At 48.2% G+C, this 27352-nt stretch overlaps 1 protein-coding gene across 2 annotated transcripts in view; it reads left to right on the top strand.

Moving 5' to 3' along the window:
* Window positions 1–27352, top strand: part of MBTD1 (mbt domain containing 1) — a 696883-nt gene that overhangs the window by 399081 nt on the left and 270450 nt on the right. The gene's annotated exons all lie outside the window — the stretch shown is intronic.

The raw sequence follows: 27352 nt of genomic DNA, 5'->3' as shown, positions 1-27352 counted from the left end.
TGTGGAGTAAATAAAGTTGTTGTGACTTCTGCTCAGGTGCACAATGAAAGGCATGCTGGTCTGCCAGTTAACCCTAGGGTCGTTTCAGAGCATGCCCAGTTATCTGCTAAATCGACTAGAAAATATAAAAAAGTAAAACACAGACATAGGGGGAAGCACGCTCAAAAAAGGCTAGTAACTTCTAATTATAAAAGCTGTTCCCCAACGCAGTTATTCCTGGGAAGAAGCGCCGATTTGGGGCAATTGGGGACGGCGTCACTTTCCATGTTTAATTCAAATAATTTACCATTAGTTCCTATTATATCACATAATTCTGAACTTGAGGAATTTACAGGGGAAGCCCCGGACAATCCTTGTGTAGCAGATTCCCCCTTAAATACGCCCGTCAACGCTTGCGAATCTTTACTGAGCTTTTGTGCTAGCAGTGTTGATGAAGGGTCTCCAAATCTGCTCAGTTTTTCACCTGCTTCGCTCCTAATTTCATTTAATGAGGAATCTATAGGGACTAATTGTCAGAAAAGTAAGGGAGGACTAACTTTAAAATGGTTAACTGAGAACCTGCAGAAGATCATAACTCCTATCCTGAGGGAGGCGATGGATCAATTGACCCCTCATATGACGCCCTTAGAGACTAATTATTGCTCTACTAGTGAGAGAGACACTTTGGTTAAAATTGAACACGGGGTAAAATTTCTAATTCAGCCTCTAATTCAGCCTCTCCTGGAGAACATTTTGACAACTAACACGCGTTTGGACTCTATTGAGAAAAAGCTTGCAGACAACACCCTTGCACTTTCTGGCCTGGTGACAGGCTTAAATAATAGCAACTTACCTGCCAAAGCACCGATTAACACTATTTCTGGCCCACTAAGCCATCCCATTACCCTAACATCTACTCAGACTGGACAACTGCCATCCTGTCCTCTACCAACCAAAGTGTTAACAACGCCTTCATTAACGAACAAAATTGCACAAAGTAAAGCAATTGATAACATGATAGACAACCTGACTCTAGATCCAAAATTAGTCTCACTACAAAATATGGACAATCCGCCCATTAAGGATAGTGGGTTTAGAAATAACCTCAATAAAAACTGGCAATCTCACAACATAGTGGACCTTCCTCCGGAAGCTGCCCCTTATGCAATTGTATTAGCTGGCGTCCCTGAGCTCTCTACTGAGATCAGGGAAGACTATCAAGGCCTTCTGAATAAAGTTATTTATTGGTTGCGTAAGAATAGACCTTTGCCCGCCTATATTAACGGGGAAATACTGCATGTTAGGCGTTGTGAATGGGTAGGGTTGCGTCCCAAAGACAAAAAAGGGGACGTAATTATCGTAAACTTTAAAGACCATAGAGCAGTCAGACACATTGGGGATTGGTATGACCATAGTAGTAGTGATACCATCTCGACACACTATCTCAATTATTTCTACCCATACGTACCAGCTCAACATCGGTCAAACCAGGAGGATAGATGGCAGACTGTTAATAGGCCTGTATTTAATTATTATGGCCACAGTCGAACTTTTTCTGCACAACCATGTGGCTCATTTAATCGTCATTTCAGACAGCCCTATTCTCCCACTAGAGGCCTGAATAACTACTCGTGGGAAAACAGAGGCACTGCCTTGCCTGCCTATAACCTACCAACCCAAAACCGGTTTGATGTTTTCTCTGGTCTAGAATGTGTGGATTGACGCAAGAAAGTTGCCCGCAATAATCTATCTACTAGTTTAGGTGTACATTACGATAAAATCCAGGAGAACACCAATAAACAGGGGTCACTACATTGTACTGAGGATACTATGTATGTACAAACTATCCATAGTATGACCTACGCTAATAAGAGGAAGGTCAGCTATAAGAATAGCCATAAGGCCTTATATACACTTAACCCAAATGATGGGGGATCTATGGGAGGGCCCTGCCATAACCAATTTGAGGAGGCAAGGGCCTATGGTGCTCCAAGTAATCGGGGAATCAAAGTAATTAGGAAAACCTGCACATCCCTATTTTGGAATGTGGCAGGCCTTAGGGAGAAAATCAATAACCCATCCTGGGGTACTATCATAGACGGTCATGACATCCTGGCTCTTCAGGAAACCTGGTCTTTAGACCCAGTGAATATTAATGGGTATAGAAGTTTCTTTACCCCGGCTGTGGGGGGTACCCATGGAAGAGCTAAGGGTGGTCTATTAACCTTTGTCTCTAACCAGCTTAAATATGATGGGATCTGGTTTTCCCCAAAATCAAGTTTTTATCAATTAATTATTTTAAGGAACAAGAAGGGACTCAATGTCGTCGTTATTAATTTTTATAATAATATACCAAGGAAAGAAATCCCCAGCGTCCTAGCAATGCTGAGGGAGGACATACATTATGAAATAGACAAAACCGATAGAGAAGTTATGTTTGTTTGGGGATTGGGATTTTAATTGCAAACTCTGTATTAAAGGTAAACAGGGTCTATGCGGGTTAACGATAGAGCAGGAATCTAATTTAACTCATTTTGAACATTCTCTGACTGGGGATTTACTAAATGATATACTGTTTATGTATGACTTAGGATTCGTAAATGAAATCGCCCAAAAACCCACCACTTTCGTGCCTACATTTATCGGTAAAGGTGCATTGTCTACCATTGACTTCATTATTGCTTCAAATAGCTGCAGCCATAAATTCATTAAGTCCAGTATTATGGACCTGCCAGTAAGTGATCATTTGCCTCAGATTATGCTGGCCGAAAATCTTTTTCCTGATCGGCAAGAGGCTGTGTCCCCTACACATATAGCTTCGGACGTGGTCCTTGGTAGACAAAACGGGTACAATTTAAAATGGGACAAGGTTGTCCCGGAAAGGTTCTTAGACAAGCTATTGAACGCTTGCCCTGGCAGTTTTGCTATCTGCTTAGATGATAAATCCAGCAGTGACCTGATAATTGAACACTTTAATACAATAGCCTCCACTATCAAGAAAAATTTGTGGGTGGAGGCAAATAACAGGGTAAAGGGTAAGAGAAGCTGGTTCGATAACGCTTGTACTAGATCTTTAACTATCCTGAAAAGAGCCATTCACAGAATACCACGTAACCCTATTGAAATAAGAGGCTGCAGGAAAAAATATAATGAAGCCTTAAAAAATAGGAAAATGGACATAAAAAAGGAGGCCCTGGAAGTGCTATGTGAAGCATCACAACAGAAGGATGCATCTGCATTCTGGAGGGCCGTTAATACTCCTTTCCTTTACGATAATACTAAAGCGCGTATAGAGATTGCTATTACTGAGGAGGATTGGGTGGCGCATTTCTCTAGTCTTTATAGCCCGCAAGATAATTCCCATACTACTAATCCTGTCATTGGGAACCATATAGGTGACGGGGTTGAAAAATTGGTAGTAACCCTGGAGGAAGTTAACATGGGCCTGAATGCAATGAAGGGCGGCAAAGCTGCAGGGCCTGATGGGATCCCTGCTGACTTGTACAAAGGAAATATTGAGCTCTGGGGTCCCATGCTGGTGCAACTTTTCAACGCAGCTCTGGCTAGGGGCTTAAACCCGTCCTGGTTCACCTCGGTCATTGTACCTATCTACAAGAAGGGAGACAGACAATGCTGTGCCTGTTATAGAACAATCTCCCTATTGGACTCATCTGTTAAAATCCTTGGGAGAATTATCCTGGCTAGACTACACAGCTGGGCAGTGGAGAATGATATAATGAGTGACCTACAATATGGATTCCAAAAGGGTATCGGCACTATTGAACAGTGCCTAAACCTAATGATTATACAATCAAAGTATTTGAGGATAAAGGGTGAGTGTCTGTACCTTACGTTCGTCGACCTTTCGTCGGCGTTTGATTGTGTATCCCACGTTAAACTATTGGCAATTTTAAAAGAGATGGGTGTGGAAGATCCTATTGTTTGCTTTCTGAAAGATCTTTATTCAGGTGCCACAGCTTCGGTTCGCTATGGCAATGGGGGCCAATGCACCAGGAGATTCCAGGTGGGCCGGGGCGTGCGCCAGGGATGCGTCCTGGCCTCCTTCTTATTCCTGGTGTATATTAATGGTCTTGAGCGTCACCTTCTGCGGGGGTGCGGGGACATGCCTAGGATTGGGGGGAGGTCTGTCCCCGCGCTCCTGTATGCGGATGACGCAGTCCTAATGGCTCGCACTCCCATGGCACTACAAAGCTTGATACAATCTTTTGAGATTTTTATGTCTAGCTTAGATTTAAAAGTTAATTGTAGTAAAACCTTCTCAATGAATTGTGGTAAAAAACCTGGTAAGCATACAAAAAGAATGTTTTTGAATAATGTTCCCCTGGAATTTACCTCTACTTTCCCTTATCTTGGTGTTCTGTTCCACGAAAATGGGGCGTGGTCTCATGCGGTTAAGGCCAGAACCCTCTTGTTCCAAAAAACCATAATGGCCTTAAAGAATTTTATTAAAAAACTGGGAAAGAAACAGATTAAAGAAATTTTAACAATTTATAACGCTACATGTACATCGGTTGCTATGTATGGCTCAGGTCTCTGGGGCTACTCCAATATTGATTTAATCCAGAAAGTTGAGAATAGGTTCTTGAGGTACGTCCTGACAGTCCCCCAAAGTGTCGCGACCTATATTTGCCACATTGAACTTGGCCTAACCTATATATCTGATTTAATCAGAATCCAACCTATTCTTTTGTGGCATAGGATCTGGACAACTAATGAGTGTACCATGAATCGGGCCATCCTTCAGGATGTTTTAAAACTGGAAAACGTGGGTCGTTTAGAATGGCTAAATTACGTCAAATCATTCTTTGGTAAAATTGGTTGCCTACAATATTTTGAAGACCCACTTTCAATGGATGGTGTATCCAGGAACTTTTTGTCTAGGTTATCCCTGGAATATTTTATGGAAAATAGAAGGCAAGTGGAAATGAAGAAAAAGACTGTATCTTTGCATTTTCCTCTGCTATCTAGTAATAATGTGCAGCCATACTTAACATTGTCGATGTCAAATTATGATCGTTTTATCCTGACCCGTTTTAGATTGACTATCGTTTTTAGACTTTTGTCCTTCCCAGTAATGAATTCTTGGTTGCCAAATTTGTCTTTATGTCCGTGTGATGATTCCTCTCCCCAGTCAGACATCCACATTTTATTCTTTTGTAAATTTTATACCATACCACGTAGGTCATACATTACTCCACTCCTCAAAGAATGGAAAATCAATAAATATCGTCTAGCTTTTTTAGAACTTCAGAGAATGGACACTGTTCTTACCATTACCGTAGTTTTAAGCTTTTTTAAAAATGCTTTTAAACTTAGGAAAACACTGGGTTTTTGATGTATTTTAACTTAGACCCTTCTCCTTTTTATATTCTATGTGTATTATTTATTACTGTAACTTGATGTTGTAGCTTTCATGGTTTTTGTCTTTTAAACCGAATAAAGTATTCTTGACTTGACTTGACATTCACTGTGGGACGTCAGATTGATAGTATTTGCTCTTTTGCTGCAGGGTACCTCATTAGACCCTCACCTTCAGTTACCCATTGAGAACCCCTTGTTTCACTTGCGCCGTTCATATGTTTTTCACAAGCACAAAGTTTTCACTATTTCACTTTAACACACAATCTTAAAAATATGGCTGAAGCTGTCATTTAATTTCTGCAAATCTGATTTTGTTATTCTTTTCTGACAATATTACTGTATTAAATGATGTTCTTGGGACTATTTATGTTATCATTTAATGTATATTATAATTATCTCATTAGTTTTATCCCCTTAATGAGTCCCGTTGAGACATTGTTCTATGTTACCCTATGGATCAATTGGCAAAGGATATTTGCCTGCGCTTTTCTGCCTCTCCAACTTTTACTATTCGTGGTTTGGAAACTATTAAAACCATCCCTAACACTCATCCTAATTGCTCCAACCTGTGCCAGCCCTGGTTCATCATCCTGCGTGACCTCTTCCTAGTCCCTCACCAAACGCTCCACAATCTGCTCGATATTTTCTCTCACTACCAAGCCATTCTCAGGCACCCAAACAGCTCTATCTTGAGATTTTGGCTCCTGAGGTCTTAGAATTTGTCTACCTCAGTCTCCCTGCTTAATGCTAAAGGAATCATTCAACTAGAGCAAGTTACACTGCCAAGTGGTAATCAGATTTACCCTCTCACATCCTCAGTGCAAGACACTGTCTGTTACCTTCTCTACCTGCGGAAGGCAGGACTTGCCTAAACCTTCAACAGGCTTCATTTAGTTGCTTTGGTCGCTTACCTACAGAATAGGAAACACAGTTTTATTTTCTGAATCTATGTTGTTAAAGCTTTCATGGCAGGGGGGCGTGGCCAGGCTGCCGACCAAGATGGTCGTGCAGCGCGGACGCTACGCCTGCGAACCCAACATCCTTGTCCTATTCTGCCTTTCTCCTGAGCCATCCTTCCCGTTGACGGGCGAATCGGGTGCGGTGTTGTGCCCTGCCGTGGCAGTGTTAAACTGAGCCGCCATAGTGCGGCGGAATTTGTGTTTGTGAGCTGTGGAGTGTGGGACTGCGGAGCCGTAGGCCTGAGTGGTGCAAGATTTGGGGCAAGGCTGCCTTGCGAGACCCTGTGGACTCCCTCTGAACGCACTTTGCATCCTTGAAGAGCGACGGCACCCGGAGGCCCGCCGGAGGACTGGTGAGCGTGTCCCAAGGCTAGACCTCCTTTGGACTAGGGCCTCGACTCCTCGCCCCACACGTAGGCCGGCCCGTGTCGCTCCCGCAGGCCCCACGGCGAGAGGGGGCACGAGTGAGCCTGGGGGCCAGCCCCCGGCTGGTCGGGCCAATGGGCAGGGGGCACTGGTGGAGTTTTTGTCCGGCCATCGGGGGTAGAATGCTGCTGGGCCCCGGGACGCTCTGGCAGTGGCAGAATTGCGTGCACGAGGCTCTGTTCTGAGCTGCGCTTGGTGTGCCTGCTCACTGAAGCTGTTTTCCCTTGAGGCCTGGCCTTTGACTGTCCTCCCTAGACTGGCCTAACTGGAGGTGCGCTTGAGAATGCTCCGTACCTCAAACACTGATCAGAGCCTAACCTCAGTGAAGGGGACTGGGAGGCAACGTTTCTATCTGCATTGGACTGCCTGGCTTTGGAGCCCCAGAGTAAATTAAGCCGCCATGTTCTGAGCGGGCACTGCGCTGCTGTCCCTGGTTGTGCTATATTTGGGTGACGTGGCATAGAATCCGGAATTCATAGTCTCCGCCCACCAGCTCCTGGTCCGCAGTGAGCGTCATGGGACATTAGAACCCTATAGAAAGATTACTGCAGTTTAGTTGTCTGATTAACACGTCTGTGGAGCAGAGGGGTCCAGTTCAACCAGCGCCCCTCCCAGATCAGACGCTGTGATGCAGGAGCTGACGGTGGGATTCAAGGCCTTGGATGGGAGATTTGACACCTTAGAAAAGCGTCTGGATACCATGAGGGCTAAATTGGATGCGCACGAGAAATGCCTAGACAATGCTGAAGGCAGGGTGTTCGATCTGGAGGATGGAACCGCTCAATCCACCAAACGCCTGGACCGAATGGAGAAGATCCTCAAAAATGTTGCCATAAAAATGAGGACTTAGAGGAGCGAAGCAGGCGCAACAACGTGCGCATTCTTGGTGTTACAGAATCCGCAAATACAGGGCGCATGGACTTATTTATTGAAACCTTGCTCAGGGACTTCTTTGGTAAGGAGGCTTTTACTGCCACTTTCCTTGTGGAGGGAGCCCATCATTCCCTCGGCTCTAGGCCCAATTGCGATTAACGAGAGAAAATGGTGCCAATATGGCAAGGTTTGACGCTAGCGCTTTTCCCCAACTTCACTGCTATGGTCCAGGAGGTGAGGAGGAAATACTGTTGTGAAGGCTACCCAACTCGCCATCAGGTTGATGTCGAGGGGAGGTCCCGGATATTTGATACCCCAACAGCAGTTCAAGAGTTTTGCAGAGACTATAAAGGGAGCAGCGGCACCAAGAATAAATATCTTTCTAGAGTTTCTCCCCCCTCACAGTGGCTCAGTGGATAGTGTGGAACTCTTTTCCATCAAATGATTAAAGCTACTGGAACTAGAGCGCAAAGACTAACTAATCCGGTAACTTTTGGTTTAGGACAAGCAATGTGCTTTCAAAAAAATGTTTTCCTGCAAAGTTAGGTAGCTGGCGAGGCGTTGCCTTGCCCCAAGTGTGTATCACTTTAAGTCTGCTATAATAGTCAGAATGTATTTTGTTCTGTTTCTTCTTTATTGCCTATGGTGTTCCCATGATACATTCTATTGGTTTGTTAATGGGGATAGTCCCTGCGATTGGGTACGCAGGGATGGGTGGGGGGTGGAGGGTGGGGTTGTTCATGTTCACAGGGTACCATTGCTTCTAGGTCAGATTACTCGCTGTAGCATGTTGTGTTCTAATTGCGACCCACAAACAGTTATTTTTAAATTACATATATGTCTTCGTGAGGTAAAGTGTCCACCTTTTCGGACCTGGCACTGATCACTTGGAACGTGAGGGGCCTAAACGTGAGGAATGGGCAACAGGTGTTGCACTGTTTACAGAGACATCAAGCTGATGTCGCGTATCTACAAGAGACGCATTTGCCTAAGTCAGCTTCCACCAGCTTTGCTTCGTCTTGGGGCCCACATCGCTATTTTGCGAACTATATCACGTATGCCAGGGGAACAGCCATACTGATACATAGATGCCTGCCCTTTCGATTTTCTAGGGTCCTCACCGTTAGTGAAGGTCGCTATACGATGGTTGAGGGTCACTTGATGGGCCATCACATGGCATTTGTTTGTGTTTACGCACCTAATATTGACAACCCAGGATTCTTTCACGACCTCTATGCGCAGCTCATACAGTTAGATGTAGGCTACATTTGCATGAGGGGGGCTTTAACCTTCTATTAGATCCTGCGCGGGAACAGTATGTTCGACACCCCGGACACTAGTCCACGAGCGTGCTGCGCATTGCTGGACTTGTGCGAGACGCTTGGCCTTGTCGATGTGTGGCGACTCTGCCACCCGGGAGAATCTGCATATACCCACTACTCTGCACAGTACGATACCTGGACACGACTAGACTTCTGGCTTGTAACCCCTAACTTGGCAGCTTGGTATCAGGCTTCCCAACATCTCCCTAGTACTTTTTCCGATCACTCCCCTGTAGTTTTAACAGTCAGGATCCCCAGACCTGAGGGTTGTGAGAGACAGTGGAGGTTCCCCGTTCAGGCGCTGATGGACGAGGTGTTCCGTGCAGATCTTTAAGACGCCATTGTGAAATATTTCGATTTAAATAAAGGATCAGTGCAATCATGGGCCACCCTTTGGGAGGCTGGCAAAGCTTACACACGGAGGGGTCTGTATCTTGAAGCATGCTGGGTTACTGAAAGACCTGAGACGTACGTTAGCTCGCATTGAACAGCAACTAGAGAGACTTGACAGGGAGCAAGCTGAGCAGTCTGACCGGACTAAGCACGGACGCCGATTTACACTCTTGGCAGAATTTAGGGAAGCGGGTAAACGTGAGACGCATTTCTTAAGCAAATATGCCATTGCACGGCTCTATGGTGAGGGAGACAGACCTGACCGGACCTTAGCACACATTCTGAGACCCTCGGCCGGACACTCATACAGTGCCTGTACCCAAATGGACATACACTGACGGGCACTCCGGACATACGAGATTAATTTTTGGACTATTATTCACATCTGTACTCGACGCGCGTAACGCATAGCGCCGAGGATTGCAATGAATACCTAGCTAAAATTGCATTGGTGTGGCTTGATAAAGTTATGCAACAATTTCTCGCTGAGCCATTCTCCACGGAGGAAATCATAAGTGCTATTGATGCCATGAACGTGTCGACTGTCCCAGGCTTGGACCGATTCACTGGCAATTTTTATAAAGCTTACAAGGACCTCTTAGCGCCCTACCTTCTCAAGATCTATAATGAAGCACTCGAACATAAGGAACTGCCCCCGTGCTACGTGAGGCGGAAATTATCCTTCTCTCTAAAGCCGGGAAGGACCCGCTTCTGTGTGGTTCATATAGGCCGTTGTCACTTTTAAATCTTGATTATAAAATTGTTGCTAAGACGATTGCTTTGAGACTGGCCCTGCTGCTAGATCAAATTATTTCCCCAACTCAGTCGGGCTTTGTCCCTCACAGATCGACTGCTCTGGACCTTCGTACATTATTCAATGTTATACACAGAATCTCACCAGAGGTCCCGGCTGCTGCTGTATTACTTGACACCGAAAAGGCTTTTGTTTCCTTGGTGTGTCCCTTATTTTTTGGCAGTTATGGGTAAGATGGGAACGCATAAGGGGTTAATTGAACTCAGTGCACTACTTTATACTTCCCCTACCGCTAGACTTTTATTGAACATCACCTTGTTCCCTCAGTTTGCTCTTACCCGTGGCACTAGGCAGGGCTGTCCGCTTTACCCGTTGCTTTTTATCATTGCGCTGGACACCTTGGTCCGACAATTGCAGGAGCGCCATCTGCATAGGGAACTTCAGTTCAAGACGGGTCCTCTCTTAATCTCAATTTACACTGATGATATTATTCTTTATGTTCGCAATCCCCAGGAGAATTTAGAGCCGCTAATCCAAGAGATCATCTGATTTGGTGGATTCTCCGGTCTAGGCATAAACTGGGATAAGTCGGACATTTTTCTACTGACACCAAGTGCTGTTAGGTGGGATTCTGAGTTCACCCTGTTGTGGTGCAATGAGTCGGCTAGATATTTGGGGATCCAGATACATTGAGAACCTGAACAGATCATTTTACTTAACTATGGCCCAGCATTGCATACATTGGAGCAACAGGTGGAACGCTGTTTGAGGCTCCCTTTTTCGCTGTCTGTTAGAGTTGTAATCATAAAAATAATGGTCCTTCACAAATTCTTATATTTGTTTCACAATATTCCCATTCCTCTCCCCAACAGTTTTTTTCTGTACTCTCCATTCCCACCTCATCAGGCTTGTTTGGGGAGGGTGCAGGGCCAGAGTTAGTTGGGATATACTGACCTTACCGTATGAAAGAGGACGATTTGTGGTCCCTAATTTTCAGATTTATTACCTGGTTGTGCAGTGCAGTTTCATGCATTCTTGGTACCACTCAGACGCACAGACTCCCTCTACTAGCCCTGAGGCTGACCTAGTGCTTCTTGCCCCGCTGAGAACGGTATTACCACGGGGGCCTTCCCAGGGACCCCCCGGGATATCCAAACAGTATCCACCACTAGCTGGGCATGGCAGGTGACTGGTGGGCGCATCTTATATTCCTCTGAGATCCCGATTAAGAATAACCCATGCCTCCCTATTACTGAGGAGAAGCTGGTTCAACACACACACACCTCATATTCCTTAGGCAAGTTCGGGGACCTGTTCCCGGAGGGTCATATTTTTTTTAGCACAGAGGGCGGGAGGTTTAGTGAGGCTACTTTTATGGATGAATTCGTTTTCAGTAGGATTCGGAGGGCGCTCAGAGCATAAATCATTAAATTCCCATTGGTGCCCGAGTCCTCCCCGCCATCTGATTGCCAAATTATATAGATCATGTATGGCTTTAGTCCCTACCAAGGATACCAAGATCCGGGAGGCATGGGAGCGAGACCTGGGGCACCCGATACAGGATTCACATTGGTCCTATTGTTGTACCCAGACCAAAGAGGTTTCCCTAAATAGTAAACACAAATCGATCCACTTTAAGTATTTGTGGAGGGCGTACATGTCACCTGCGAAAATAGATTCTATAGACCCCAACCGGCCACACAAGTGCCCTAAGTGTTGAGGGCCACATGCTGATTTTGCTCATATGTGTTAAGATTGGGGATTATTGGAGAGCTATTTACATAATTATATCACGTATGATAGATATAAGCCCTACGCCTGAGGTCGCTTTGTTGGGATATGTACACGATTTCCCCAAATGGCTGCGCTAATTCCTTGCCATTGCCCTTTTACTTGCAAAGAGGGAGATAGCGATCCGATGGCGTAGCAAGGTTACTCCTACAACGAAAACTTGGCTTTATAGCCTCATATTTTGTAATACAAATTGCGAACTGTATGCAGCAACGCAACCCCCTGCATCTAGGCCCAGGGACATTTTAAGTCCCATGAAGAGTTACTTGCTTGTAATTGACCCTACCCCTACTTCACAGCAGCCTGCAGGGATAGTTTACACAGAGGTGGGGTAACCCTGCATCATTATGTTTTTTTCTATAGTCATATCTCCTATGTTGGGAGCGAGGGGTGGATGGTCTGTATGGAGAAGATTGTTGCCAGGTTGCTCAAATGTTAGCATAGTATTCAATGTACATGATGCCTTAACAAATAGTGCGTTGTATTTGAGAACATATTTTCTCAGTGAATATTTCTTCCTTTTCTTTGCACTGTGGCAGTGAGTAATCATGTTATGCTTGTAATTCATTCATTTGAAATGGTAAAGTTAAAAAAGCTTTCATGGAAGAACTCAGAGTTATCCCTCAACAGATGCCCCCGCTCCTGTGTGGAACCTTAACATAGTGCTTACTAGGCTAATGGCTCTCTCTTTTGCTCTTGTTCATTACAGTTCCTTTCCTGGAAGGTGGTGTTTCCTTGTAGCTATCACTTCCCTCAGGCATGTCAGTGAGATTCACGCTTTTACTCTAAGAGAACTTTTCTTCCAGGTGCTTCACGATAGGTTAGTCCTCAGAACCAACCCCGAATTCCTACCCAAAGTGGGTTCATTGCAGCCAAACTATAGAAACCCCAGCGTTCTTTCCACATCCAGAATCAGTAACAGAGTGCGCTCCTCATACTTTGGATGTCAAAAGAGCACTTATGTATTACATTGACTGGACAAATTCTTCCGTAAGATGCAACAGCTCTTTGTATCTTTCTCGAAACCACATAAGGGACATACAGCTTTTTAAGTCAGGAGTAGCTAGCTGGCTGGTGAAGTGCGTACAGACCTGTAATGCACTTGGCAAAAAGACTCTTAGCTGTACCTTTCAGACCGCACTCCAAATGGTTTCTACGGATTTTCTGGGTAATATTCCTATAGTAGACATCTGTAAAGCAATTACATGGTTGATCCCACACATCTTCACCAAACACCACTGTGTAGATATCTTGGCCCCACGGCAAGTTAATGTTGGTCAGGCTGTCCTTCATACTCTTTTCCAATCGTCTGCAACATCCTCGGGCTAATCCATTCCTTTTCAGAGGACTGCTTTACAGTCTATGCACATGTGTATCTACAGCTTCACATGCCACAAACAGAAAATGTTATTTACCCTGTAAGCATCGGTTCTTGGCATGAGGTGCAGAAGATTCACATGTGCCCACCCTCCTCCCCGGGCGCCTTTGGTTGTTGCAGATTGTGTTACTTTTGTCTTAAGCATTATTTTGTATGGTCATCTCTGATGTATCTCTGTGCCCTATTTAAATTCTCACCCTTTTTCTTTTTTTTTTTTAAACTTAGTTTATTGATTTTTTGCACAACCACTTATAAATCCTTACAAAATTGGTTTCACTATACACCTTGTAACCTAATCACAAGCCCCCCTCCAATCATACAATACCTATCGCAGGGCCATGGAAATCCTCCCAGATCTTAGCATCCCACAAACCAATAATCTGCATAACAAAAACCTCTACCCTTAAACACTATGAAAATTATAGAGTCCCTCCCCCTCCCTCAATCCCCACCAACCACGCAGGCGTTCGTCTCTGCCCTCAGGTGTCGACCAGTGCAAGGAATACCGATGTGTTGAATTATGTGATGTGCCCAGCTTGTTCCGGGGTCATCCCCTCATCCCCGGCTCGGTCTTCGCCTTCAGCACCTGGCACATAGTCTCACAGTGCTTGTACTAACGCATCCCACGCAGCTGCCGCCTCTAGCGCCTTATCATCGTTGCGCCTACGCACCCATTGATACAGCAGCGCACCCTCGCTGGTGGCCCATTTGAGAAATTCCCCTTTCCATCGTGTACTAGTGGGACCCACGGTTGCCTTCCACCGCTTCGTGATTTCTCGTTTTGCTAATAGGAGTCCCATGTCTACGAATTTGCTCGTAATTTTAGTTTTGGACGTGTGTGGGAACCAGTGCAGTATACTAACGGCCATATCGAACTCCAGCCGCCTCTCTGTCACCTCATTCAGGGTATCTCCCACCTCTTTCCAGTAGACTGCTGGACAAGACCACAGCATATGGTCCAATTCCACCCCAGTTCTCAGACATCTGGGACATGCCGCCTCCTCAACTTTGAAATATTTCTGGATTTTCCCAGGCGTCAAGTATGCTCTGTGGAGTATATAGAAGTGCACTAGTTGAAACCTTGCGTTTCTCGTGCTCTTCCAAGCCCGTCTCACTATCTGCGCCCAGGCCGTCTCAGGGATAGCTCTACCTAGATCATTCTCGCACTTCCCCTTCAGTACGGTTAGGGGCGGTAGGTTTTCCAGGAGCATTCTAGAATACAGGCACGTAATCGCCTTGACAGTTCCTGCCGCCATCATAGTGTACTGGCAAGCCATCGACGTCTGAGGCTCCATCAGCCCCTCCTTCCAATGCTCCTGCATCGCTCTGGTAAGCGCTGCGTGCAGCAGGAAACCTCCCCTTGACAAATCAAACCTCTCTTGGAGAGTCTGGTAGGTCTGCAGAATCCCATTTTCGTATAGGTCCCCCACCACCTGCAGTCCCGCTTCTTCCCAAAGCTGTAATTGCGACCAGTCGCCGCCGTGTGGCAATGCAGTCAGCATCCCCAGCGGTATCTCCGGTGCATACGGATGTAACACTCCCGCTCGTCGCTGGGATCGATTCCAGCAGAGTCTGAAAGTTATCTCCTCTGTGAGGAGGTCCCTGGTCTCCAGTCTCTGCTGCAGGGCGATATAGGAAAGGACATGGCGTGGCGTTCCCCCACTCCTCCCGGCCTCCGGCCCTCGGAACACTCGTGCCACATTTTGGGTGAAGATCTGCAACTGAGCCGCTAAGTAATATAATTCAAAGTCTGGGAACGCCAGTCCTCCTTCACTCTTGGGCCTTATAAGCGTTGCCTGCGCTACTCTACGCCTGCCCGTACCCCACAAAAAAGACACCACCATCGATTTCAGCAACCGGAACATGGAGTTGGGTATCCACACCGGAAGTGTCCTAAAATAGTATAATAAATGAGGGAGTGCCACCATTTTCAAAAGGGAGATGCGGCCTGTCACCGACAATGGGAGGGTGGCCCAAAAGGCCATACTCCCTTTCAGGGCTCTTACACAGCGGCCCACATTCCCCTCCAGAAATTCTGCCATCCTGTGATAGATATGTACACCTAGGTAGTTCAGACAAGCAGCCTCCCAGCGGACCGCTTGAGTCATGTCCGGTCTAGTCATGTCCGGTCTAGTCTCCCCCTGTCTCACCGGGAACAGGCACGTCTTAGCACAATTAACTCTTCGACCCGAGATGTCCCAAAAACCCGATAGTAAGTTCTCCGCTCCCGCCATCGCCCTGTCGGCGTCTTTGAGGAACAGCAAAAGGTCGTCTGCATAAAGCGATATATGCTGGCGCCCATCTCTGCTATCCAGACCCCCGTAATAGCGGCCCGTACGAATCTTAGCCGCGAGGGGCTCCACCGCCAAGGCGAACAGTAACGGGGAGAGTGGGCAACCCTACCTCGTCCCGCGCTCAACTAGATACCTCGGTGAGACCAGTGAGCCCGTTCGCACTCTAGCCACTGCTGAAGTATATAATACTTTCGTCCATTGGAGGTAACCCTCTCCTAGTCCCAACCGTCGCAATACTTTATACAAATATCCCCATTCCAAGCTATCAAAAGCTTTCTCGATATCTACCGAGAGTACCATAGGCTGCGGGGCTTCTGGATGATCATCGTCCAGTAATCGCACCAATCTCCTGATGTTCGCAGTCGTGTTGCGCTGTGGTATGAACCCAGTTTGGTCCTTATGAACCAGGGTGGACATATATTGCAGCAATCGGGCCGCCAGTATGCTACTTAATATTTTATAATCAGTGGTCAACATTGACAGTGGTCGATAAGAGGCCACGTTCTCACTTTCCCTACCCGGCTTCAATAACGGGATCACCAGCGCTTCACGCATCGATTGGGGTAGCTGTCCTAGTTCTCTAGCCTCTCTATAAACCTCTTGGAGCCTCGGTACCAGCAAGTCAATGTATTTCCCATAGAATTCTATGGGCAATCCGTCCAGCCCCGGTGTTTTGTTACGGGCCATGCGCTTGATGGCTGCTCGAATTTCACCCGGTTCCACGTCTTTACCCAAGTCGGACGCCTGTTCCCGGTCCAGTCCAGGCAACGTCACGTCATCCAAGAAAGTGTCAATGGCAGGGTCCCATCCTCTAATCTACTTTTATAGAGCGTCTCATAATAGCGCTTAAAGCACTGCATGATTTCGGTTTGGGTGTATACCATCCCTCCCTCCTCCTTCTCTAAAGCCAGGACAGGGGAACTCCTCCTTGTGGGGTTGGCTAACCAAGCCAATAACGTCCCCGCTTTATCTCCCTCATCATGGGCCCTCATCAGATATCGTCTAAGGTCAAAGCTGCGCAAACGTTCCACTTCAAGCGCCACCGCTTCTTTAGCTGCAGTAACCCTTTCCTGTAACTCAGGATGGCCAGGCCTCTCCTTTTCCGCCTCCCGCAGGTTGGAGTCCGCTTTGGTCAGATCGTCCAGAAGCGTTTTCCGTATTCCCACATGTTTCGCTATGCAGAGCCCTCGGATGACAACTTTAAAGGCATCCCACTCTGACGCCCGTGTCGCAGCCGTGCCCGCGTTTTCCGCAAAATACTGTGTTATGCCCTCTTCCAACGCTGCATGGAACAGTGGGTCATCCAACGCCTCAGGTCTCAGTTTCCAAGTAGGAACACACGAGACCCCAGCCATCCAATCCATACTGATTAGGAGGGGATTATGATCAGAGATTGTTCTGGTCAGATATTCAGTGCGCACTATAGCTGGCATTACCGTCGGGGAGCATAGTATCGCATCCAATCGTACATTTAGGTCATGCATGCCAGAAAAATAGGAGTAGTCTCGGTCTCCCGGGTGCTGCGCACGCCAAGCGTCTATCAGTCCCCAGCGCGCCTGCCAATCGAGTCTACCTTTGGTCAAGCGATGCACCGGGGAGTCGGCCAAGGGAGGGTGAGATCTATCGAGGGAAACATCCATAACAGAATTATAGTCCCCCCCCCATCACCAGTGGGCTCGCTAGGTAAGAGGCCAAAGCGCCAGACAACCCCGCCAGAAAGCCCAACTGGTCAACATTGGGCGTGTATACACTGCAAAAGGCTATATCCCTTCCCCTGAGCTTCCCCTCAACAGCCACATATCTGCCCTCAGGATCAACCACTTGCCTAGCCACTTGAAACGGTACTCCCGCCCTAATCCAGATCAGCGCCCCCCAGCAAACGCAGAGTACGTGGTGTTGAATATCTGGCCTCTCAATCCCTTCAGCCTTTGTCAAGTGTGTTTCTTGGAGTAGTGCTAGGTGTACTCCCCTGCGGATTAAGTAAGCATGGACCCTATGCCGTCTCGTCATAGTATGAAGCCCCCTCACATTCCAGGTTATACATCTCAAATTCGTTAAATCAGCCATTCTCCCATAGCATCCTGCTGAATCGAGAGCATTCCGCCGCCATGCCGCCAGTGAGGATCCCTCCCCAACAATTCCCCAACATACCCGAACACCCTCCCCCCCCCCCCCCCAAGTTTAAATTCTCACCCTTTGTGCGGGAAAAACAATCCAACTGTGGAGCAGATGCCTATGCACATTACCTGCATTAGGTGGTCACTGTACCTCTCGCGTAGAAATGACTCCTTTGAAGAAAAACAAGTCGCCCACGTCCAACCTCAACACTAGATTGCAGGAGTATGCATAGCATGTGAATCTACACCACTGCATGTCACAAACAGTTCCTTACAGGGTATGTAACATTTTTCTTATCAAACGAGGAAATGTTGATCAAAAATAGTAAGTGAAATACAGGACAAATACTGTAGGTTGTCTGCAATAAAAAACAAATGAATATTTAAAAATATGCCTTTTGTGTTGATTTAAAATAAAGACAACACACACATTCCTGTAGAAGGTGGAGATTATTGAATCTGTCTTCATCAGGATGCAGCTAACAATGGACATTTGGAGTTCAAATGTTTAGTTTTTGTTTCTAGCAAATAGATTCTTGATGAAAACAGTGTACAATGATCTGTGCCAGTGGAAGTATGCAATTCTGTGGCCTTTACTGAAAAGTTATGGATTTATCACACTTGCCACTCCATTTGCCACAAAAGTTCGAGCTTTCAACAACAGATATTGTTTTGCAGTGTCAATATTTTCTGGATTCACATGCAATGGATCATTTTGCCACCTGAAAGCCTCTGAGGCGGAAGCCGGAGGTGTTTGTAACTCGCTCGCTTTTTTAAAAATTGTCACCAAATAACTTGTATCACTGCTCTTTAAAAGCACACAAACGCTCTGTCTTACCTACTGGATGCGCTGCTGACACGCGCTAATCCAGCTCATCAGCCTCGGGGAATCGCCATTACCGAGAGCACGCCAAAGGCGAAGCCACGCCCCCTGCGAGGCCACGCCCACCGACCAAGCCTATAAACGCTCTTCTAGCGCATCGTCCCCATTCACCTGAAAGCCTCTGAGGCGGAAGCCGGAGGTGTTTGTAACTCGCTCGCTTTTTAAAAATTGTCACCAAATAACTTGTATCACTGCTCTTTAAAAGCACACAAACGCTCTGTCTTACCTACTGGATGCGCTGCTGACACGCGCTAATCCAGCTCATCAGCCTCGGGGAATCGCCATTACCGAGAGCACGCCAAAGGCGAAGCCACGCCCCCTGCGAGGCCACGCCCACCGACCAAGCCTATAAACGCTCTTCTAGCGCATCGTCCCCATTCACCTGAAAGCCTCTGAGGCGGAAGCCGGAGGTGTTTGTAACTCGCTCGCTTTTTAAAAATTGTCACCAAATAACTTGTATCACTGCTCTTTAAAAGCACACAAACGCTCTGTCTTACCTACTGGATGCGCTGCTGACACGCGCTAATCCAGCTCATCAGCCTCGGGGAATCGCCATTACCGAGAGCACGCCAAAGGCGAAGCCACGCCCCCTGCGAGGCCACGCCCACTAACTTCTAGCACAAATGTGTCGACCCCCCCAGCGCAGCGGACGAGCGCAGCGGGAGCGCCGTTTGCGCGCCGAAGGCGCGCCTAAGGCAAGCCCGTCTGCGCCCGTCCGTGCACGACCGGGCCTAGGGCCAGACCCCCTGGCTTGCAGAGCCTCCGCTAAAACCACATATTCCCGCCGTGATCTCTTAAGCCTCAGGTCTTCTCCCGCCCCCTCATGCAGATATATCCATGATATGGATGGACCCTTTGTCAGCTGCACGAACTGCCAGCCAGCCCAGCTCCAAATCCCGACACGAGTACTGAAGCCTGCAACCCTCAAACTTGCCTCACTGAACTGCCGCTCTCTCCCTAAACATACGACACCAATCCACCACCTTATAGAAGACTACGAGATTGATATTCTCTTCCTAACGGAAACGTGGCTCACCCCACACTCTGACTCGGACATAGTGTTAGCCACACCTCAGGGATTCCTCATCCAGTCCCTCCCTCGACCACTAGGCAGAGGGGGAGGCATCGCTATTATTTACCGTGACTCCTTCACCTGCAACGCCAGCGACGCACAAATCCCAGACTCGGAAAGTCTTCAATTCTCAATTAAACTTGACCCTACGAACTCCCTTTCAGGGATTCTAGTCTACCGTCCCCCCGGCCACCCCGGCTCCTTTCCCAATGCCCTCCTAGACATGGTAGCAACCCAGGCTCACTCCGTCACAAACTTCATCTTAGTGGGAGACCTGAACATCCACTTTGAAGACACTTCAGATTCTGGAGTAGTCGACCTGATCTCTGAACTAGCGGCCTCGGACCTCCGTCTCATTAACTCAGGAGCCACTCACATCAAAGGCCACCTGCTGGACCCAGTGTTCACCAGCACCCCCGCGATGCAAGAAATAGACTCCATTCCCCTTCCCTGGACGGACCACTTCTTGGTCCTATTCCAACTTCCAGGACCCCTCAAGAAACCTCAGAAACCTCCCTCCTTCACTAAAGGCAGGACTTGGTCCAAACTACCTATTGAAGAATGGGCCAACACCCTGATATCTACCACCCCGATTCACGACGATATCCCGGACAACGCCGATAGTAACTTCAGAAATTGGATCACGACCTCCCTTGACTCTGTGCTCCCACTCAGAATGCGTGAAGATAAGACCAACAACATCGGCTCTGCTCCGTGGTACACCCCAGAACTTCGCCAGCTCCGCAAAAACTGTAAAAGAGCTGAACGGCTTTGGAGAAAAGACTGGCACAACGCCAGCAAAGAGGCATACCACTCCTCAGTCAAAACCTATAAAACCGCAATCAAGCTCTCCAAAGCCTCTCACTATGACACCCGGATAAAGGAAGCCTCTAATTCCTCTAGGGAATCCTTTCTCATTGTGAAGGAGCTTCTGAAAGTTCCCATCTCTTCCTCGCCCACCACCCCTCAGGTAGATAGAAGTAATGACTTAGCCTCATACTTCAACAACAAAATCGCCCGCATCCTCACATCCCTCCCTCCCCCCAGCTCCCCTTCCCGCAGAAACACTATTCAGCCCCCCGATGAGACGGGAATACGTCCCCAACTCGAGACATTCGAGCCGGTAACACCCAACGAGGTGGAAACGACACTGAATAAAATAAAAAGTGGATCTCCTTTAGACCCTGCACCTCTGAGATTCCTCAAAAACGTGGCCCCCGCTATCACCCCTACAATCACGGAGCTTATCAACTGCTCACTTGCTCAGGGATCAGTCCCCCACAGCTGGAAAAGTGCAGTGGTGAAGGCACTCCTTAAAAAACCTCAGCTCGACCCAACTGATATGGCAAACTACCGGCCCATATCACTCCTCCCGGGGATTAGCAAGATCACCGAGAAACTGGTGAATAGTCAACTTTCCCGATTTCTCGAGACTAATAACATCCTACGGCAATCCCAAACCGGGTTCCGTCCGGGACACGGCACAGACACCGCCCTGCTTGCCGTCATCGAGGAAGCAAGGCGCATTCTAGACTCAGGGGGATCAGTGGCAGTGATCCTCCTGGATCTGAGTGCCGCCTTCGACACGGTCAATCACCGTGTCCTTCTTCATCGATTGGCGACAGCAGGGCTCACCGGGATGGCACTCAGATGGATAGAGTCCTTTCTCACTGGACGCACGTTCCAGGTTTGGGACGGCGAATTCCACTCGTCCACACTCCCACTCACCAGCGGGGTTCCTCAGGGCTCCTCCCTGAGCCCCACACTTTTTAATGTGTACATGGCCCCCTTGGAAGATGTGGTAACACCATTCGGGATAAAAATCGTGAGCTACGCTGACGACACACAATTGGTCGTCTCCCTCTCCCAACTTGACGACCACCCAGACAAATTACCAAACTGTCTCACCGAAATTCACGGGTGGATGTGTGAATCGTCATTGAAACTCAACGGTTCCAAAACCGAGGTGATGCTCATGGGCAAACAATGGGCGACCATCCCCCCGGCAATTTGGCCAGACGTGTTCGGGGAAATCCCCACCCCGAAACACGAAATCAAGACCCTCGGAGTCTGGCTAGAACCCGCCCTCTCAATGAAGACCCAAGCGGCTAAAACCGCCGGTACCTGTCTTGGGCTTCTGCGAACTATTCGCAAAATTCTCCCCCTCCTACCGCCCGTGTCCAGGAAACTACTAGTACAGGGCCTCATATTGTCACGGCTAGACTACAGCAACTTGGTCTACCTAGGTGCGCCGGAAGCCACCTTAGCGAGACTGCAAAGAACCCAGAACGCTGTAGCCCGCCTAATCATGAGCGTACCTCCTAGAGTATCCGCCAAACCCGCCATTAAGGCGCTGCACTGGCTGCCAGTCCGCCAAAGGGTGGAGTTTAAGGCCATGTGCACGGCCCATAAACTAATCAACGGATCGGGACCTGCGATCCTTAGTGGTCTGGTCACCCCCTACATTGCACCAAGGGCCCTACGGTCGGAGAACGAGCACCTGGCCAACATCCCTAAATTCAAGAGAACACGCACTGGAGGCCGACGTTTCTCTGTCAAAGCGTCCACTGGTTGGAACTCTCTCCCACGCTCCCTCAGACTGGAGCCCAACCACCTGACATTCAGGAAAAAACTTAAAACCCTTTTGTTCCCTAAATAAACCCTCCACCTCTCCCCCCCTCAGTAGGACTCAATGTTAACAGCGCGGGGATGCCCTCGGGTCACCAGGCGCTATACAAATTGCTAAATAAATAAAAAAATAAATAAATCTCGTGGTTTGGTTTATCATTATCCTTTGTAGTCACTCTTCGCTTTTTTTACTTGTTTTTTTGTGTGGGCGTCATCGATCCTCTGAACATTTAGTCGGACCTGCCAACTCACATGGTGTCACATGATTTCAGCTCCTTTCATACGGTCACCCAGTGAGGAGCCGAAATCACACTGTGGCAGGCAAGGCAAGCTGGAAACCACTGCAGAGAGTGTATTTCCAGCTACTATGTTGATGCTGCATGCAGGTTATATCCATTAAGGGATGTGAAAACACCCCAGGACATCGCCAGAAGCCGTAACAACCTTTTGTTCTTGTTTTTTTATTTTGTGGAAGGAGGAGATCATGGGGGACAGAGGACGGGGCAGAAGGCCCTCTCAGGAATTTCTTGGCATAAAGCCCTGCCCCTCTAAAGGCACTCTCCCTCCTCACACAGCCAATTTTATTCCCAAGTAGGCAGGTTTGATTATATGCAGTGCAATCTTCGGATTCTATTTTCCTTTGTTGGGCCTGGAAGCAAAGGAGTCCGCTCAAGGGTCCAAAAAAAGAGTATCTGCTTTTCAGAAGTTGATTTTCATCGAAAAGACAGAAAAAAATGGCAAGCAGAACAGGAATCGCAACAATCGCCACTGGATAGGATATAAAAAAAAAATAGAAGAGCACTGAAAAAACACAGAAGTGAGAAGCTGATGCACATTTGAGTCCACATCAGTCTGGGAATGAGAGAGTGGCATGGAGCATACCCCTTTCAGATTTTGTCAGATGTGACACCATAAGTATGCACAGAAGCACACGCATGATTTGTGCAGTCTCTGCCTACAGAAGGACCTCACTTTGAAGGACCGCACAGGATGCACCCAGCAGAAACAGAGGTTGTCACATTACCCCATGGTCATCCCTCAGCAGAAACAGGACTCCCTAAGAGATGTGGGGTTGTCCAGTGAAGAGGAGAAAGCACTTGAGGACACAGAAGAGGTGCAAGGAGAAGAACAGGACGGAGGAGAATGTAGGGAGGGCGATCAGAGGCCTGGCGGGCAGTATTGGATTCTGGAGCACCCTCCCACTTTCAGTAGCTGGGCGGGTAGCGCTACTAAAGATGGTGGCGCTCCCGCGGCTGTTGTATTTCTTCCGCACGCTCCCTAGTTGGGTGCCGGTGTCGGTCTTCCGCAGGCTCACAGCCATGGTCACGGGTTTTATCTGGGGATCTGGCAGGCGACGGGTGGTGCTAGCCACGCTGCGACGGCCTAGAGCCGAGGGAGGGCTTGCTGTGCCCAACTTCGAATGGTATTATTTGGCTGCCCAGATGCAATGGCTCACGCAGGCAGTGGCGAGGGAGTTTAGGGGCCCCGAAGACCCACGGGGCAGGGTGATCCCGCGACACGTCCTTTCTTTTATTGTCTTCCAGCAGCGGCTGGAGCTGTCGCAACTGACGCTTGAGGAACGAACGCTCCGGTTGTGTTGGAACCGCAGCCTGCGAAGGGCCGGCACTGTTCACCCCTACGCCCCGGAGATCCCTTTGGGGATGTGCACGGCCCTCCCTCACGGCGGAGATTGGTCGGGGCTGGCTCAGTGGGAAGACCTAGGGATACAGATGGTGGGGGACTTATACCTCAACGGAGTGCTTCAGCCATTCCAGGAACTGCAGGACTCCTTCGGGATCCCGAGGGGAGACTATCTACTCCACGCGGCCCTGGTGGCAGCTCTACAAAAACACTGGAATTCGGGACTCTCTGAACCGCAGACCGCTGCCTGCTGTCAGTATGTGGTCATGGCGGCGGGCACAATCAAGGCCATTACGTGCCTATATCGGAGAATGGCGACGGAACATCTAGCCCCTTTGAGTGCACTGAAGGTTAAATGGGAACGGGACGTCGGGAAGCCCATTCCGGACTTGACGTGGCCCACATTGCAGAGACGGGCCTGGAAGAGCACGCGCAACGCCAGGTTTCAATTGGTGCAATACTTCATCTTGCATAGGGCATATCTGATGCCAGCTAAACTATTTCAATATTTTGGGGGTCCCACTCCGCAGTGCCCTCGCTGTGGGGAGGAGGGAGCTGACTTTAAGCACATGTTCTGGTCCTGTGGCGTTCTGAGCTGCTACTGGGGGGAGGTCATTGATTGCTTGACCCAGGTGACGGGGCGGGAACTGGGGGTGGAAATGGGAGTTTGTTTGCTGCTATGGTTTCCCCACACACCGCGCACGAAAGTCACGAGCAAGTTTGGCGACTTAGGGCTGGTAATGGCTAAAAGAGAAATTACCCTGCACTGGAAAACGAGAACTGGTCCCAGCTTTGCGAGGTGGAGAGCTGCCTTTACAAAATGGGCGGGTAGCGAGAGTACGCTTCGGTTGCAGTTAGCGCTGCGGAGCAACGATGACAAGGCGTTAGCCGTGGCACATGCATGGGAGGCACTATTGGCTGACCTCCGGGGGTGGGGCACAGATGCGGAGGAGGGTGCTGAAGCGCTGGAGCCACAGGCAGCGGCGTAGCGGCGGAGAGGCAGCTGATGGATCACGCTTGAGGGTGGGGGGGCTTCCTTCTCCACTCTGCTTGGCACCTGACCATGGGGGTTGGGAATGGCCCACGGCCGCGCCAACGGCTAACTACGCAATCGACTTATCCCGGTACCTGTGACTCTGGTACACTGACATGTGGGTGGGGGGAGCGATTGTCTGCATTGGGGAATGTTGGGGACAGTGCGCTGATAGTTGAAAGTGGTCTCTACTGTATTATGCACTGGTGTTTATTACTGGAAGAAGACCGCGGATATGTTGATCACTACATTTGGCAACTGTACCTGTGTTATATAATAAAAATTGTTTTTGCAACAAAAAAAAAAGGAGAAGAACAGGACCTCAAGGAAGTTATTGATGTTCAACAAGAAAGAAGACAGAAGACGACACTGAAAGATGGGGACACAAATCACAAGGTAACTCAACAGGGACGCCTGAGTTGAAAGTATCGAATTCAAAACACAAAACACCTGCAGCAATATCGAAGGTTTAGACTCCAATGCAATGTGGAGCCACAGAGGATTTGTGGCCTTCAATACATTTTGAATATGAGCCCTTTGTCTGAGGTGGACCAGGGCCCGGGGGAGGTAATCACCTTTACTTTTTTATAAGGGAGTGGTGTGTACAGCTCCCTCTCCAAGCTTTATGGTGGCCTGGAGAGACTCCCCCTTCCAGGACTGATTGTCATAATTAGTATAGGCGATCATGTAGTCCATCTCCCTGAGTCTCATTGAGGCACTGCATAACCCCTAACCCACAGAGCCGACTTTATCATTTAGGGGAAGATGGCATCTGGCCCCCTTCCCTAAGCCAGAGAGAGGACCCGGATGGGGGCATATGCGCCCCAGAGCAGTTAAAAAAATAAAAAGAAAGGCTGGCTCTTGCTAGCACCTTGCATGGGTGCTGGCTGGGGAGCAGGCAGGAACCACGAGGGCCAATGGTCTCCCCACAAGTTACTTACCCTCTGTAATGCCTTATCTGGTAGAGACATGATCTAGCCACAGATTCCTTACCTTTGAATTTCCCAGGCGTCAGATTTGATCCTTGAGATTTTTCTTCGAGCAATTCCCCTGCGCGCCAGTAGGTGGCATCATTTAGTTTCGTGTCACATCATCTGTGTCGTCTGCATAATTGTGAACCATATAGGGATCACTTCAGTGCTCTGACGTCAGTTAGTTATCACGACTTACACACCAAAAGCACGAAGCCATGAAGTGAAATGACATTGGTGTGTTTTGAGCAAATGGGGCCCTCAAAGGAAACCGCCCTGACCCTAAAAACCTGTCTGTAGTGCGGGAAGAATGGCTGAATCGGTAAGGAATCTGCACCCATGTCATGTCTCTACCAGATAAGGCGTTACTGAAGGTAAGTAGCTTGTCCATCTGATAAAGACTTCTAGCCACAGATTCCTAACCTTTGAATAGATACCCAAGCAAAACCATCCAGCAAGTCCTGCAGGACAGTGCAGCCAAAAAGGCTTTCCTTGTGGACTTGACTGTCTAGGCAGTAGTACTTGGTAAACATGTGCAGGAATGCCAATGTTTCTGCCTGACAAATGTCGGGGACTGGAACTCCACGTTGCAACACGGTGTTAGCAGCCTTGGCTCTGGTGGAATGACCCCTTAAGCAGGCTACGTTTTGGCCAGAGCATAGCAAATTTTGATGCAGAGGATGACCCATCACAAGATAGTCCTCTTTAGCACCGCACAACATTTCTTTGATCCAGGGTACCCCACGAAGAGTTGGTTGTCCACTTGAAACTCTTTAGTACAGTCATGGTAGAAAAATAATGCTCATTTTGGGTCTAGACAGTGGAGTCGCTCCTCTTTAGAGGGGTGAAGAGGAGTGTAGAAAGTGGGCAAGGTGATAGATTGCTCCACATGGAATGGGTATTACCACTTCCGGAAGACAGAGGCCCTTGTGCGAACCACCAACTTATCAGGGAAGATGGTCAAGTAAGGAGGGTTGAATGGCGAAGCTTGCAGTTTGCTCACCCACCTGGCAGTTGTTAAATGCTTATGGTTGTGACAGCCTTGCATGTTAGACAATCCATCATTTTTCCAACATTCTTTGCACATAGAGCCTTTAGCTTTTACATCGATCATGCAAAGGGACACTGGGTGGATGAGCAGCTCTTTGTGGGGTTATTTAGGGTCTTCAAACGTAAGGCAGTGCATAAAAAGGCCATATCAGAGGTTAGTCCTCTGTATTAAGGTCTACTATGTAATGGCAAAGAAGCAGCCTCCGTAGAGACTGGGGGGCTCATTCCTCAGAAGCCAAAGCTGCTGCCACTTCATTGCTACGTCGAGAGCCTGTTCTGGGCATATGTCAGACTGTGACATAGGTGTCAGTACACACATTCATAAAGCACTACTGCCTTGATAACCAGGTCCAGTGCGAGGGGCATTTCACTCCTTCGGTCCTACAGGGCTTTTTGTTCTGAGCGA

This window comes from Triturus cristatus, chromosome 7 (assembly GCF_964204655.1).
Source record: "Triturus cristatus chromosome 7, aTriCri1.1, whole genome shotgun sequence".
Classification (NCBI taxonomy): Eukaryota; Metazoa; Chordata; class Amphibia; order Caudata; family Salamandridae; genus Triturus; species Triturus cristatus.
The sequence above is the reverse complement of the archived record's forward strand: the minus strand, read 5'-3'. Positions and strand labels throughout refer to the sequence as shown.